Below are 14393 nucleotides of genomic sequence, written 5' to 3'. Positions count from 1 at the left end.
CATTGCTTTTATTAGCAGAAACTCATGGTACAATAATGAAAGACAATAGGTACATATACAGTTATACCCAAGGGGTGTGTCCTTAACAGTAGAGATAATGCACAGCCAATGTTAGTACAGCAAGGCTCGCCAGAGGGGAGTCAGGCAGCTTGGCAGACATTCACCACAATGACCAGGAAAAAAATTCCAAAATAATGATCCTGTTGTTCCATCATTCACAGCAGGGTACCAATGGAATAAGAAAATTGTGTGAATCCCAGCTTTCTCTACTCTGTGCAGACAACCTGTATTTGGACATTCCCCCTCAATTATCAGAAAAACAAGATTAGAAACTTGGGCTGATTATATGACTGAATGTTTATCTATTTTAATTGGAAATTTTGCAGCTATAATGTCCTCTAGTGAGAATATGCCTTATCCCTTTCCCCAGAGACTAGCTGTGCAAGAATTAATCTGGTAAAATAAGGGTAAAAGCACGGTCACCTGCTGCCTAAGATGGAATTCAACTGATACTAAAGTGTGCCACTTTTCCGTGAATTGAACAAAAATGAACTCTGCAATAAAGGTAAATACCCTGATATCAAAATAATTCCAGATTAAAATGAAGTGAAACAACTCAAACACCTTTATACTTTACAATCATCAATAGGTCCCTCTCTCCAGTATATCACTTCTCTGCCATTGGATATGATGTTGATGTTGACAGGAGATAGGTGCACCAGCTATTAACCTGGAATTAGTTACATATTTCTGCATTTGCCCAAGGGCCATGAAAATCTTAAAAATAATTTGAGACAGAGCTTTGTTCATATCTTGATGAAGGGCTCAAGCCTGAAATGTTGGTTATGTATCTTTGCAATATAAAGTACAGTTTGACCTGCTGAGTTTCTCCAACATTGTGTTTTTATTACAAATTGAGACAGTATTGACTGAGTGCCAGGAGTTTCCTATAGACCTAGCAACAGTCAGTTACATTATGCAATTTTTCATTTTTAATTTAGTTAGAAAAACCTGTTCCCTTGGATGCCCAGGTCCCAGAATCTAGAATTCTCTTCTTAAAATTATTTTGCCTGTTTATTTCGATCTGCTTTATAAACAAGTTTTTGATCCCTTTGCCTAATAATGAATGTAGTTCCTTCTGTGGTTCATCTTATGTACCTGTGAAACCAATTTGGCCATTTTTTTTCATGTTTAAAACACTATTATTTTTCAACTAATTCAAAGGCAATTAATTCAGTTAGGTTTAAAAATGATAATGATAATTCAGATTTTAAAAGAGTTAAAGGGAATCAAAGAAGTTGCTTCCAGTTTTTGTTCTTTATACTGTAGAATTTATTCTATAGCTTGTGCTTTAAAAGTTCAGCTCATGAGGCAGTGAAAACAAATTGAACTGCCACAAATGAAAACTATTCACTCTGCCTTTTAGTCAGCTTTGATTCATGCGTTGTCCCATTGTAGTTTTTGAGATCATTTTGTGTTGTAGATAGAAGTGGAGGTGGGGAGGTATGGGGACACTAAGTAAAACAGCAAAGAGCTGGCAGATGGTGCTTAGCGTTTGGCTCCTGCTGGGCTCAGCAGGACCTACAGCTTAGAAGGTTCAAAACAACTCCTGCCATTGGGGGAATGTTAGTGTCGACAACCAGTTGGTTATGCATCATTTTCATAGCTTTTCTTCACTTGTGTTCAAATACAACTTGCAGTCTGCTGCTGTGCCCTAAGTGCAGGTTTCCGCCACAAACTGTTCATCGAAAGCTGTACCATGGAAGGACAGGGCTGGAGATATTACATAGGTAAGCAAGCTAAGAAATATTTCAGCTCAGATCCAGAGATTAGCAACTCCCTGCTGATACACATCTTTCTAATAAAAACAATTACTTAACAGCGAAATGGGCTTGAACCATCATGTGAGTAAATCTAATGTGTTTCATTCATATATATAGTAACCAGACAGTAAATTTTCAGTTACCTTCAGAATGTAAAAAATATCACTATGTTCTAATTTCCAATGTTGAATGGCATACAGTTGGTAACAACAGGATAATTCTCTGCTCCTGTGCAGAAGCATTGATTAAGAGAATGTCAAGTCTGTGTGTCTATCTAACTATGTCATTATACATTCATATTTAAAATATATATGAATGGTCAAATGGGTTTCACACAATGGTGCACTGAGTTTAAGAAACTAAAAAGGAAAAAAAATTAGCTTGCCAGTAAATTTTAAAAATAATGAAATGAAACAAAAACTTCCAATGAAGGGTGAAACAGATTTTATCAAGTCCTACTCCAACATATGAACTCTTAAGGAATCTGACAATAATAATTACACGCAACCCAGTGAAAGAACATAGATTGTTGTTTGATTTGCAAAAGATCAGTAGTTCCAATTGCTTTTAATAGTTTTGATGCGCTTGATATTTCTCATTATGGAATTAAGATACTTACTGATAATGGCCACCATATAACCAAAATCAAAAATGCATTTATAGAAATGTTTATTTCAAATCATACAGACAAAACAGTTTCTAAAATGATTTGAACACAAGTAATTTTGTATTTCAAATAGGGTCTATAATTCTGCAAAGCTTGGGATCCTTTCTATGAGAAAGAAATTTGCCCATTAATTTAAGTGAATAAATTGGATTGCCATCCATCTTGATCTTCATTGTTTTGTCAAGGAAATGTCAAGAAATATAGAACCTTTAAATGATACTGCAGAAAATACTAGAGGATAATAGAGTAAAAATATAATAATCATACACAATGGTAACATTTCTAATGTTAGGTCTTTAAACAGTCCTATATTGGGAAAAAATGGAAATTCTTTGCTCAGTTGTATATTTTGCAACAAGTGTAATAGTATACAGTACTTCTAAATAGTGATGTTCACAATGGTATGCAAACTAGTAATGGCAAAGAGTTAAAAATACAAAACAGATTAAGTAAATTTCTCTTCAGTCCACTGCACCTTTCTCAGTCTTTAAGAAATGTCAGTTAACTGCAGCTGGAGACTAAACATCTAACAAGAGTTTTGATGTCTTCTTTATTTTGCTTCCAAACAGACAATAAGATTTTCCCAATCTACTTTTCTAAAACAAATGTGTTCATCTTTCAATTTGTTGCAGCATCTGAAAGTTCAAGGGTTGTGACCTCATTTTAGTAGAACAGCACCCGTGGGCCAAGGAGTTTACCAAAAAGACCCAGCAACAATAAGGCACGTGCTGGTTAACTGGCATCAGGAAAGCAGTTACGGTTGACCAGTAGGGGTCTGTTACCCGGGAGAGGCTTTGTGAGGAAAAGACACGTGCCAGCTGTCTCCAAGAAACTATTGTGGTAGGTCAGCATGAGTCGACAGTTCACTGAGCAAGGTTTCCACTGTGAAGTTTAATAAGGAAAGTAATTACTTCTCCTTAATAATTCAACATAATCTAGATGTGTCAGTAAATGAATGGTAAAACATGCTGAATCAAATAGAGGAGATGTTTGCCACATTGTTGAAACATTAGATTTACATTATGTTCCATGGAAGTTCAAGGAAGAAATGGTAATTTTATGTTAACTTTTCTAATTTATTTATCTTGTTAAAAAGAAAAAAAAGATGAGGAAATGGGTAGGAAACTATTTCTGAAAACTACAATTTCTTTGATAAAAGTCTCCTGTGATTGTTAAATCAGTTATTGAAAAGGCGTTGTTTGGTTGATGGTGAGTGGACATAACAACTATTTTTATTTCAACAGAAAAGAATAAATACTTGTGAGAAAATGCTTCACATGAGTACAATAGGATTGTCAGCAGGTATACCATTATTACATTATTTACACAAACTAATTAAACAGTTTTAAAAATAGGGTCTGAAATTTTGGGAAACCCTCATGACAAAGAGGAGTGTAGAGGAACAGATTTGTGGAGTTTGTATTGACAGATGTCCCATCACTAGAGAAACTCAGCAAGCTATGTAGCATCCAGATATAAATGGCCAAACTCAAAATGTTGTTACCGTTTACTTCCTCTGGATGCTGCATGGACTGCTGAGTTACTCCAACACATTTGTGCATTGCACTTGATTCCCACTATCTGCAGAGTTCCTTGTTTAATTACATGAAAGGACCAATCAGAATGGTCTGATTCATCCAAACTCCTGAATTAAATGATTCATTAAATTGAAGAGGCATCTGGTTTGGAAAAAAGTTGTCAAATTAAAATATGTGGTTAAATTGGCAAAATATATATTTATTTATTTTGTACTTATCAGAAAATTGAGCAAATTGAAACATATGAAAGAATTGCAATTTATGCAACAATTCTCTTTTAGAAATGTCCTGTACAAAGCTCTGAAAATATTGATTTAATAAACAATGATGTTATTTGAGAATATAGGTACAGAAGAAGGCTATTCAGCCCTTCAAGCCTGCTCCACCATTCAATACAACTTCAGTACCCTATCAAGCTTTCTCTTCAGATCCCTTCATCCAAACCCTTCTGATTATATCTAATGAAATTACCTCAACAACTTTCTGTGGTCGGGAGTTCCACAAGTTACCACATGCTGGAAAAATGTTCTGCTCTTTAATGCAAAAGACTTTTTAATACTTACTTGAATTCCTCTGGATTAACTTCTTCATGACTTCTCAGTCACACACAGACATTCATTGAATGAATTTTCATCCTGGAGGGAGGCTTGATTCTTTTAACTCTCATGCCTTCAATCTAAGCCAAGCTGAAAGCAACAATGCAGCCTCCAGCAGTTTATAAAGATATAGAACACTACCCCACAGCACAGAAACAGGTCCCTTTGGCCCTTCTAGTCTGTGCTGAACCATTTCTTTCACCTAGCCCCACTGACCTGCACCCACTCCATAGCCCTCCAAACCTCTCCCATCCATGTACCTGCCCAAATTCTGCTGAAATGTTGAAATTGAGCCCATATCCACCACCTCAGCTGGAAGCTCATTCCACACTCCCAGCACTCTGTGTGTGAAGAGGTTTCCCCTCATGTTCCCCCTAAACTTTTCCCTTTTCACTCTTAACTCACGTCTTCTGGTTTGTATCTCACCTACCCTCAGTGAAAAAAGCCTATCTACATTTATTCTGTTTAACCCCCTCATAATTTTAAATACCTCCATCAAATCTCCCATCATTCTTCTATGTTTCAGGGAATAAAGTCCTAACCTATGTAACCTTTCCCTATAACACAGTTCCTGGAGTCCAGGCAACATCCTAATAAATCTTCTATTTCTACATTATTGATATCTTTCTTGCATTTAGATGACCAAAACTGCACACAATACTCCAAATATGGCCTCATCAATATCTTATATAACTTTACCATAACATCCCAATTCCTACATTCAATACTTTGATTTATGAAGGCCAATATGCCAAGCCCTATCCACCTGTGATTCTACTTTCAGGTCCCTCTGATATAAGAAAGAAGACCATAGCTGATAAGAGTTCAGAAAATGCAATATTTTAAAATATGTTTGTTGCTTACAAAACAAAACTTAATGACATAATTTTCATTCCTGTTGTTAAGGAAATCTTCAAGGAAAAACAGTGTTACGATGGATAGCTACAGACTAGATAATCTCTGCAGGCAACTGTGAAGTACAGTTGTAAACTCACAATAACCTACAGAGGTTCTTTGGTCTGTTGCCTCTGCAATAGTTTCTACATGATTATTAATGATTAATTTCACCACTAAAGGCATGTTTCTATATTCACAGAAACATACAATTTAAAACAGAGTTTTTGAGAATTCAAACTCCTAACCAAGTTATTAATTATAAGGGAAAGTATAGCCATTATATTCTTTATGTTTAATTTGAGTTGTTCCAAAATTATTCCAATAATGATGCTGTAAATTAAATTAAAATTCTCTTCAAAGTATATCTGGGCAAAATGCTTTATATATGTTCATTTTTATTGCAAATCACACCCCCCTCATACATGAGAGTTACTTTAATTTCAAATGTAATGACATGACACCAGAATATTAAAAATTGAATATTCACTAAACATGGCAGGATTTGAAATTGAGGTTTTGAAAAATCACCCCAAATATTACTGCGCAAAATTTCCCCTGTAAACTGATTTTAAAATTAATTGTTATTAATTGGTAGTGCGCTCAAATGGCATAATTTTTAAGTTATTAAAAGCATTGATCCCATTATCCCTTTCTTTCCTTTTTCTTTCTTTCATGTGGTCTTATGGGGAACTTGGAATTTCAGAAGGTTAAAGTCAAGGTTCCTTCATTGTCATGTAATAATACAAAAATATGCAATATAAATTATATACTTCAACTTTTGCTTGGCATAAAGGCAAACAGAGTTGCTGTTGTTTGCTGCACTCAAAAAGAACAAAATAGAAGCCAAAGAGAGACACTGTGTGTCCAAGGATTCGCCTCTCCCGCAGGTTCTGCTATGTCCTCATAGACATCAAAAGCCATCTGATATCCATTTAAAAGTGCATCATAGTGGTTCTCAACCTTTTTTACCACTCACATACCACCTTAAGTAATCCCTTACTAACCACCGAGCACCTATGACATCTGTGCTTAGAATGTGGATTGACGTGCAGAATTATGGCATATAGAATTATGGAAACTTGGTTGCAGGAGGGACAGGGCAGGCAGCTGAATGTCCTAGGCTTCCGTTGATTCAGACACGATAGAATGGAGGATGAAAGGGGAAGGAGTGGCATTGCTCATCAGGGAAAATATCACAGCTGTACTCAGGCAAGACAGACCAGAGGGCTTGTCTACTGAGACCATATGGGTGGAGCTGAGGAATGGGAAAATTATGACCACACTCACGGGGTTGTATTATAGACTGCCCAATAGTCAGTGAGAATTGGAGGAGCAGATCTGTTGAGAGATACCAGACAGCAACAGGAAAAATAAAGTTGTGATAGTAGAAGATTTTTTTTCCACATTTTGACTGGGACTTCCAAACTAAAAGGGTTAGATGGCTGGGAGTTTATCAAATATGTTCAGGAAAGTTTTATAAATCAATATATAGAGGAACCAACTAGAGAGAGTGCAATACTAGATCTCCTATTAGGGAATGAAGCAAGACAGATGAGAGAAGTGTGTGTAGGGGAACATTTTGAGTCCAGTGATCATAATGCCATTAGTTTCAAGTTAAGTATGAAGAAGGATAGGCCTGGGCCTCAGGTTGAGATTCTAAATTGGAGTGTAATGGTATGGATTGTATATGCTAATTGGCTCGGGCTGGCCAGATGACACTCTTACCTGGACTCCTCCCCTGGGACCCAGGCCATAAAAATCGGGCCACCTTTCCCTTCCCTGTACTTCCCTAGTTTGGATCTGGGCCAGCTCAAGTATTTTGTACAATAAAGCCTATCATTCCCCTCAAGTCTTTGTCATTGCAATTATTGGGGCAACTGATCATGCCCAACATGGAGAAAGGCCAATTTTGAGGAAATGAGAAAGTATCTAGAATCTGTAGATTGGGAGAAGTTGTTTTCTGGAAAAGATGTGTTGGGATGTGCAGTCCAGTATGTGGGTAGCCAGGGTAGGAGGGGACTTGGAGGCTATGGCTCAGCAGGGGCTGAGGATAAAGCACATTTCCAGTAAAGTAAGGCCTTTGTATTTAAACTAGGAACAGATAATGGAGACAGCAATTAGGGTAATGAAATGCTCTGATTGCAGCATGTGAGAAATCTGAACAGCACAATTGTCCCTGATGACTAGACCTGCAAAAGGTGTATTCAGCTGCAGCTCCTGAGAGACTAAGTTAGGGAACTGAGGCTGGAGATGGATGAACTCTGGATCATTCAGGAGGCAGAGGTAGTTATAAAGAGGAGCTTCAGGGAGACAGTCACCCCCAAATGTCAGAAGGCAGGTAGCTGGGTGACTGTTAGAAGAGAGAAGGGGAATAGGCAGATAGAGCAGAGTATCCTTGTGGCCATTCCCCTCAACAATAAGTACAGTAGTCCCCCCTCATCTCCATTTTCGTTTTCCGTGGTATCAGTTACCTGGTCTAAAAATATTAAATGGAAAATTCCAGAAATAAACAATTCATCAGTTTTTAATTGCACGCAGTTCTGAGTAGCATGATGAAATCTAGCACCTTCCTGTCCAGGACATGAATCATCCCTTTGTCCAGCGTATCCACACTGTAAACACTACCCACCTGTTAGTCACTTAGTAGCCGTCTTGGTCATCTGATTGACTGTCACGGTATCGCATGCTTGTGTTCAAGTAACCTTATTCTTTTATATATTGTTATAATTGCTCTACAGGTATTTTATTATTAGTTATTGTTGTTAATGTCTTATTGTGCCTAATCTATAAATTAAACTTTATCATAGGTATGTATGCATAGGAAAAAAACATATATATTGGATTTGGTACTAGCCACAGTTTCAGGCATCCACTGGGGGTCTAGGAACATAACCCTCACAGATATGGGGGACTATTGTATACCATTTTGAATACTATTGTTTGGGGGGGGGGGGCATCTACCAGGGACAAGTTGTAGTGGTCACGATTCTGGCACAGAGACGGCCCTTTAGCTCAGAAGGGAAGGGGGGAGAAGAGGAGAACTATGGTGACTGGGGACGTTGGTTAGGCAAATAGATAGGAGATTCTGTGAATGAGATCAAGACTCCTGGATGGTAAGTTGCCTCCCAGAGCTAGGGATGCCTCTGATCAAGTTCACAGCAAACTGGAAGGAGAGGGTGAGGAGTCAGATGTCATGGTCCACATGGGGGCTGATGATATAGACAGGAGATGAAGTCCTGGAGGGAATATAGGGAGCTTGAAAGAAGTTAAAAAGCAGGACCTCAAGGGGTAATCTAGGGATTGCTGCCTATATCACTCACTAGAGAGGATAGGAATATGAAATTGTGGCAAATAAATGTATGGCTTTGGCTTAAGAGTTGGGGGGTGGGAGTTCAGATTTGTGGAACATTGGGATCTCTTTTGGGGAAAGTCTGACCTTTACAAAAAAACACAGGCTGCACATGAACTGGAGAAGGACCAATATCTAGGCGGACAGGTTTGCTAGAGCTATTGTGAGGATTTAAACTAGTTTGGTGCGGGGGGGGGGGGGGGTGTGGGGGGGTAGAAATCAAAATGAGAGTGCAAAGAATAGGGCAGGAGGTCAGAAGCATGATGCTATGTGTTCTGAGTTGTGAGGAAGGACAAGCAAGGAACAAAACATAAAGTAGTCAGTTAGAGGATTTGAAATATGTCTATTTCAATGATAGGAGTATTAGGAATGAAGGGGATGAAATTGGAGTACGGATCAGTACATGGAGCAATGATGTTGTGGCTATTAGAGAGATTTGGCTGGAGGAAGGGTAGAATTGGCTGATGCAAGTACCAGGGTTTAAGTGTTTTAAAAGGAATAGGATGGGAGGTATGAGAGGGGTGAGTGGATTAGAATTACTGGACAGTGATAGTATCATGGCTATGGAAAGGGATGATGCTTCTGAGGCAGTGTCTACTGAGACAGTGCGGGTGGAAGTTAGAAGTAGGAAGGAAGCTATTACTTAATTCGGAGTAAAGTGGGCATGAGAAGGCCTTGCCACGTGAGTTGTCCATAGGACCCAAATAGCCCTCTGGACACTGAGGAACAGATAAGCAGGTAGATTTTGGAATGATATGGGAAATTCAGGGTTGTTATGTGTGACTTCAACTTCCCTGATATTAACTGGTGCTTCCTGATGGCAAGAGAAATAGATGGGACTAAATATGTCAGGTGCGTTCAAGAAGGGTTCCTTTCACAGTATGTGGACCAGCCAACAAGAGGAGAGCCCATACTGGATCTAATTCTGGGTAATGAACCTGGTCAGGTGGTGGACCTCTCAGCGGGTGAGAATTTTAGTTAGAGTGACCACAACTCACTGAGATTTAGGGTAAGTTTTAAAGTAGACAAAATGGGGAAGTTTTTAATTAGGGAAGGGTTAATTACGATGGTATGGGGCAGGAACTAGAGAGAGTAAATTGGAAACAGATGTTCAAATGTGAAAGTACAGAATGAATGTGGAGGAAGTTTAGGGGCCACTTGTGCCAGGTTCAGGAAAAGTTTGTTCCAATGGGATAGCGAAAAGATAGTAGGAAAAGAAAACCATGATTGACATAACAGGTGAGGCAGCTGGTCATGAGGAAGAAATAAGCATACAGGAAACAGGAATCAGGAAGGGCTCATAAGAAGTATATGTTAGTTAGGAAAGAGTTTAAGAAAGGACAGGAGAGCTCAAAGGGGGCATGAGAAGGCCTTAGCATGTAGGATTAAAGAGAACCCCAAGGTGTTCTATGTGTATGTGGAAAACAGAAAAATGATGAGAATGAAGGTGGGGTCAATAAAGAATAAATGATCAATATGTGGTTGGAGGCAGAGGAGGTTGGGGAGGTCCTATATGAACACTTTGTTTCAGTTTTCAAAAGAGAAAAGGACCTGGATCAGGGTGATGTCAGAATAGAAAAAGTGTGTGCGTTGAGATTTAGGAAGAGGAAGTGTTGCATTTTCTTAAAAACATCAAGATTGACAAGTACCTGGGGCCGGACACGATTTACCCCAGGTTGCTATGAGAAGTGAGGGAATAGGCAGCTGGGACAGTGTCTATGATCTTTGAGTCCTCTTTAGCCACAGGGGAGGTGCCAGAGGTCCCCTTGTTTAAAAGAGGTAATAGGGAGAATCCTGGGAATTAGAGACCAGTGAGTCTTGCATCAGTGGTGTGCAAACTATTGGAGGGGATTCTTAAGGATAGGATCTATGAGCATTTGGAGAACTACAGTCTACTCAAAGATAGTCATCATGGCTTTGTGAAGGGAAGGTCATACCTCACGAATCTAAAAGAGTTTTTTGAAGAGGTAACAAAGGAAATTGATGAGGGTAGAGAGGTAGATATGCTCAATATGATTTTAGTAAGGCATTTGACAAAGTCCTCCATGAGATATGTTCTTAAATTCAGTAGATAGCAGAGAATAGTAATGGAAGGAAAGTATTCTGCCTGGAGGTCAGTGACCACTGGAGTTCTGTAGGTTGACAGGATTGTTAAGAAGGCCTATTGGATGTTGGGCTTCATTAATAGAGTGACTGAGTCAAGAGGTCATGTTGCAACTCTACAAATCTCTGGTGAGACCAAACGGAGTATTGTGTACAGTTCTAGTTATCTCATTATAGATAGGATGTGAAGCATAGAGAGGGTGCAGAGGATATTTATCAGGATGTTTTCTGGATTGGAAAATGTCTTATGGCATAAGGATAGAAGAGCTGGGACTTTTCTCTTTGGAGCGTAGAATGATGAGAGGAGACTTGATAGAGGTCTAAAAGATTATGAGAGGCATAGATAGGATGGAGAGCCAGTGCCTTTATCCCAGGACAGGAATAGCAACCACCAGAGGACATCTGTACAAAGTGAAAGGAGAGAAGTTTAGGGGAGACATCAGGTGTAAGTTCTTTACACACAGAGTTGTGGGTGCCTGAAGTCCCTTGCCTGAAACATTAGGGGTGTTTAAGAGACTCTTAGACAGGTACATGGATGAAAGAAAAATAGAAAGTTACAAGGTAGAAAGCATCTAGTATTTTTTTAAAGAAATATATAGATCGGCAAAACATCGAGGGCCGAAGAGCCTGTACTTTGCTGTTGTGTTCTATGTTCTATGTAAGTGGAGGAACTTCAAATGTGAAATTTTGAGAGGACAGAGTTTATATGTTCCTGTCAGGATTAAAGGCACAGTTAGCAGGCATAGGGAACCTTGGCTTTCGAGGGATTTTGAAGATCTGGTTTGGAAGAAGAGGGAGGTGTATAGCAGGTATAGGCAACACGAAGCAAATGAGGTACTCGAGGAGTATAAAAATGCAAGAAAAACCTCAAGAAATAAATCAGCAAAGACTAAAAGAAGACAAGAGGCTGCTTTGGCAGGAAATGTGAATGAAAATCCTCAGGTGTATTAAGAGCAAAGTGATATAAGTGAAAAAATTAGCCCCCTTGAAGATCAGAGTGGTTAGCTTTGTATGGAGCTAAAAAAGATGGGGAGATCTTAAGTGGTAGTTTTTTCATCAGTATTCACTCAGGAAAAGGGCACAGAGTCAGGGGAAGTAAGAAAAACAAGCAGTGAGGTCATGGAACCTATACAGATTAAAGAGGAGGAGGGATTGCTGGTTTAAAGCAAATAAGGGTGGATAACTTCCCAGGGTCAGATAAGATATTCCCTTTGATCTTGAGGGAGGCTAGTGTAGAAATTGCAGGAGCTCTAGCAGAAATATTTAAAATGTCTTTAGACACAGGCATGGTGCCGGAGGAATGGGGGTAGCTCATGTTGTTCCATTGTTAAAAAAAGGGTCTAAAAATAACACTGGAAATTGTAGTCCATTTAGCCTGATATCAGTAGTAGGTATGTTATTGGAAGGTGATCATAGGGATTGGGTATACAAGAATTTATATACTCAGGGACTGAACATAGCTTTGTGCATGGGAGGTTGTATTTAACCTATCTTATAGAGTTTTTTGAGGAGGTTACCAAGAAAGATGATGAAGGAAAGGCTGTAGATGTTGTCTACACTGACTTTAGTAAGGCTTGTGACAAGGTCCCACATGGGAGGTTAGTCAGGAAGGTTCAGAAGCTTAGTATTCATGGTGATGTAATAAACTACATCCAATATTGGCTATGTGGAAGAAGCCAGAGAGTGGTGGTTGATAATTGCTTCTCAGACTGGAGACATGTGATTTATGGTGTGCCTCAGGGATTGGTGCTTGAACCATTGATGTTTCTCATCCATATCAATGATCTGGATGATAATGTGGTAAATTAGTTCAGCAATTTTGCAGATGACACTAAGATTGGAGGCACTGTGGACAGCGAGGAAGTCTTTCAAAGCTTGCAGAGGGATCTGAACCAGATGGAAAAATGGGGGGAAAATGGCAGGTGTTGTATTTTGGAAGGACAAACAAAAAAAGGACATGCATGGTAAATGGTAGAGCACTGAGAAGTGCGGTAAAACAGAGGGATCTGGGAATACAGATACATAATTCCCTGAAAGTGGCATCACAAGTAGATAGAGCTGCAAAAGGAGCTTTAGCCATATTGGCCTTCATAAATCTAAGTATTAAGTATAGGAGTTGGGATGTTATGGCAAAATTGTACAATACATTGGTGAGGCTACATTTCAAGTATTACGTGCAGCTTTGGTCACCTAACAACAGGAAAGATGTCAAGAAGATAGAAAGAGTGCAGAAAAAATTTGCAAGTATGTTGCCCAGATTTCAGGAACTGAGTAATAGGAAAGATTAGACAGATTAGAACTTTATTTCCTGGAGCATAGAAGAATTAGGGAGATTTGATAGAGGTACAGTACAACTCCGATTATCCAAAATTATCGGGATCACAGAGACCTCCCAACCACTACTACTGATCCCCAACATGTCCCCACCACTACCGCCGATCCCCATGGGCTCGTTTCAGCAGAGGCTGTTCTGGGTTCGCATCCTGGTTCTTGATGTTGGAGCCTGACACGGGCCTAGTCTTCGGTTGCACACACTCCCCCTCCCAACCACCTTCAACAATCACTGACACCTCCCCACTGAGGTCCCCACTATTGCCCGGGTGCCAAGGTCACGCTTCTGCTCGGGAGGCCACTGTCTTTGATGATACCGAGACAAGGGATTCTTCTGACCACTTGTGGCTGGGAGACAGAGGCAAGCAGTTTGACAGGGAAAGTTGGAGAGAAAGCCAATAGGGGTAAGTAAAGAAGAAATTGAAAGAGAGAGGGGAGGCAGTTACCTGAAATGAGGACAATCGTTCTAATTTCATGACGGGTGAATTTTTTTTCAACCTGTGAGTTCAGTTAGTCTTCGAAAAAATTTTGGATGAGTGAGGATTTCTGATTGCTTCAGATGTCCTCATTTATCCAAATTTTTTGAGAGGAGACAAGACATCACTTCCAAGTCCAAAAACATTTCAGATAAATGAGGATTTCAGATAATCTGATTTCAGATAATAAGAGTGGCACTGTACTTAAAATTATGAGGGGTATAGACAGAGTAAATGTCAGCAGGCTTTTTTCTCTGAGGGTAAGTGAGTCACAAACCAGAGGACATGGGTTAAGATGAAAAGGGAAAGATTAAGAGGGAACATTAAGGGGAATCTCTTCACACAGAGAGTGGTGAGAGTGTGGAACGAGCTGCCAACTGAAGTGGTGATTGCGGGCTCAATTTTAATTTTTAAGAGAATTTGTACAGGTACATGGATTGGAGAGGTAGAGAAAGCTATGGTAGAGTTGTAGGTTAATGGGACTAGGAAGAATAATAGTTTGATGCTAAAGGGCCTGTTTCTGTGCTATATCGTTCTATGGTTCTATGTTACATGCATTGCAGCTACCAATCACATGTGCTAAAACACTGAGCATAAATGATTTGTGGAGTAA

The 14393-nt window shown here is 39.3% G+C and overlaps 1 long non-coding RNA gene across 3 annotated transcripts in view; it reads left to right on the top strand.

Moving 5' to 3' along the window:
• The first annotated feature begins 3340 nt into the window (after positions 1-3340).
• The window catches only part of LOC138759862 (uncharacterized), a 36289-nt gene continuing 25236 nt past the window's right edge, over positions 3341-14393 (top strand). For all 3 annotated transcript variants that reach the window (XR_011355164.1, XR_011355163.1, XR_011355162.1), the window contains exons 1-2: positions 3341-3541; positions 3735-3792. This is a non-coding gene — a long non-coding RNA (uncharacterized lncRNA). The remainder of the gene's footprint in view (positions 3542-3734; positions 3793-14393) is intronic.

Source organism: Narcine bancroftii, chromosome 4 (assembly GCF_036971445.1).
Source record: "Narcine bancroftii isolate sNarBan1 chromosome 4, sNarBan1.hap1, whole genome shotgun sequence".
NCBI lineage: Eukaryota > Metazoa > Chordata > Chondrichthyes > Torpediniformes > Narcinidae > Narcine > Narcine bancroftii.
Note: the sequence above shows the minus strand (reverse complement) of the source record. Positions and strands in the feature narration are given on the sequence as shown.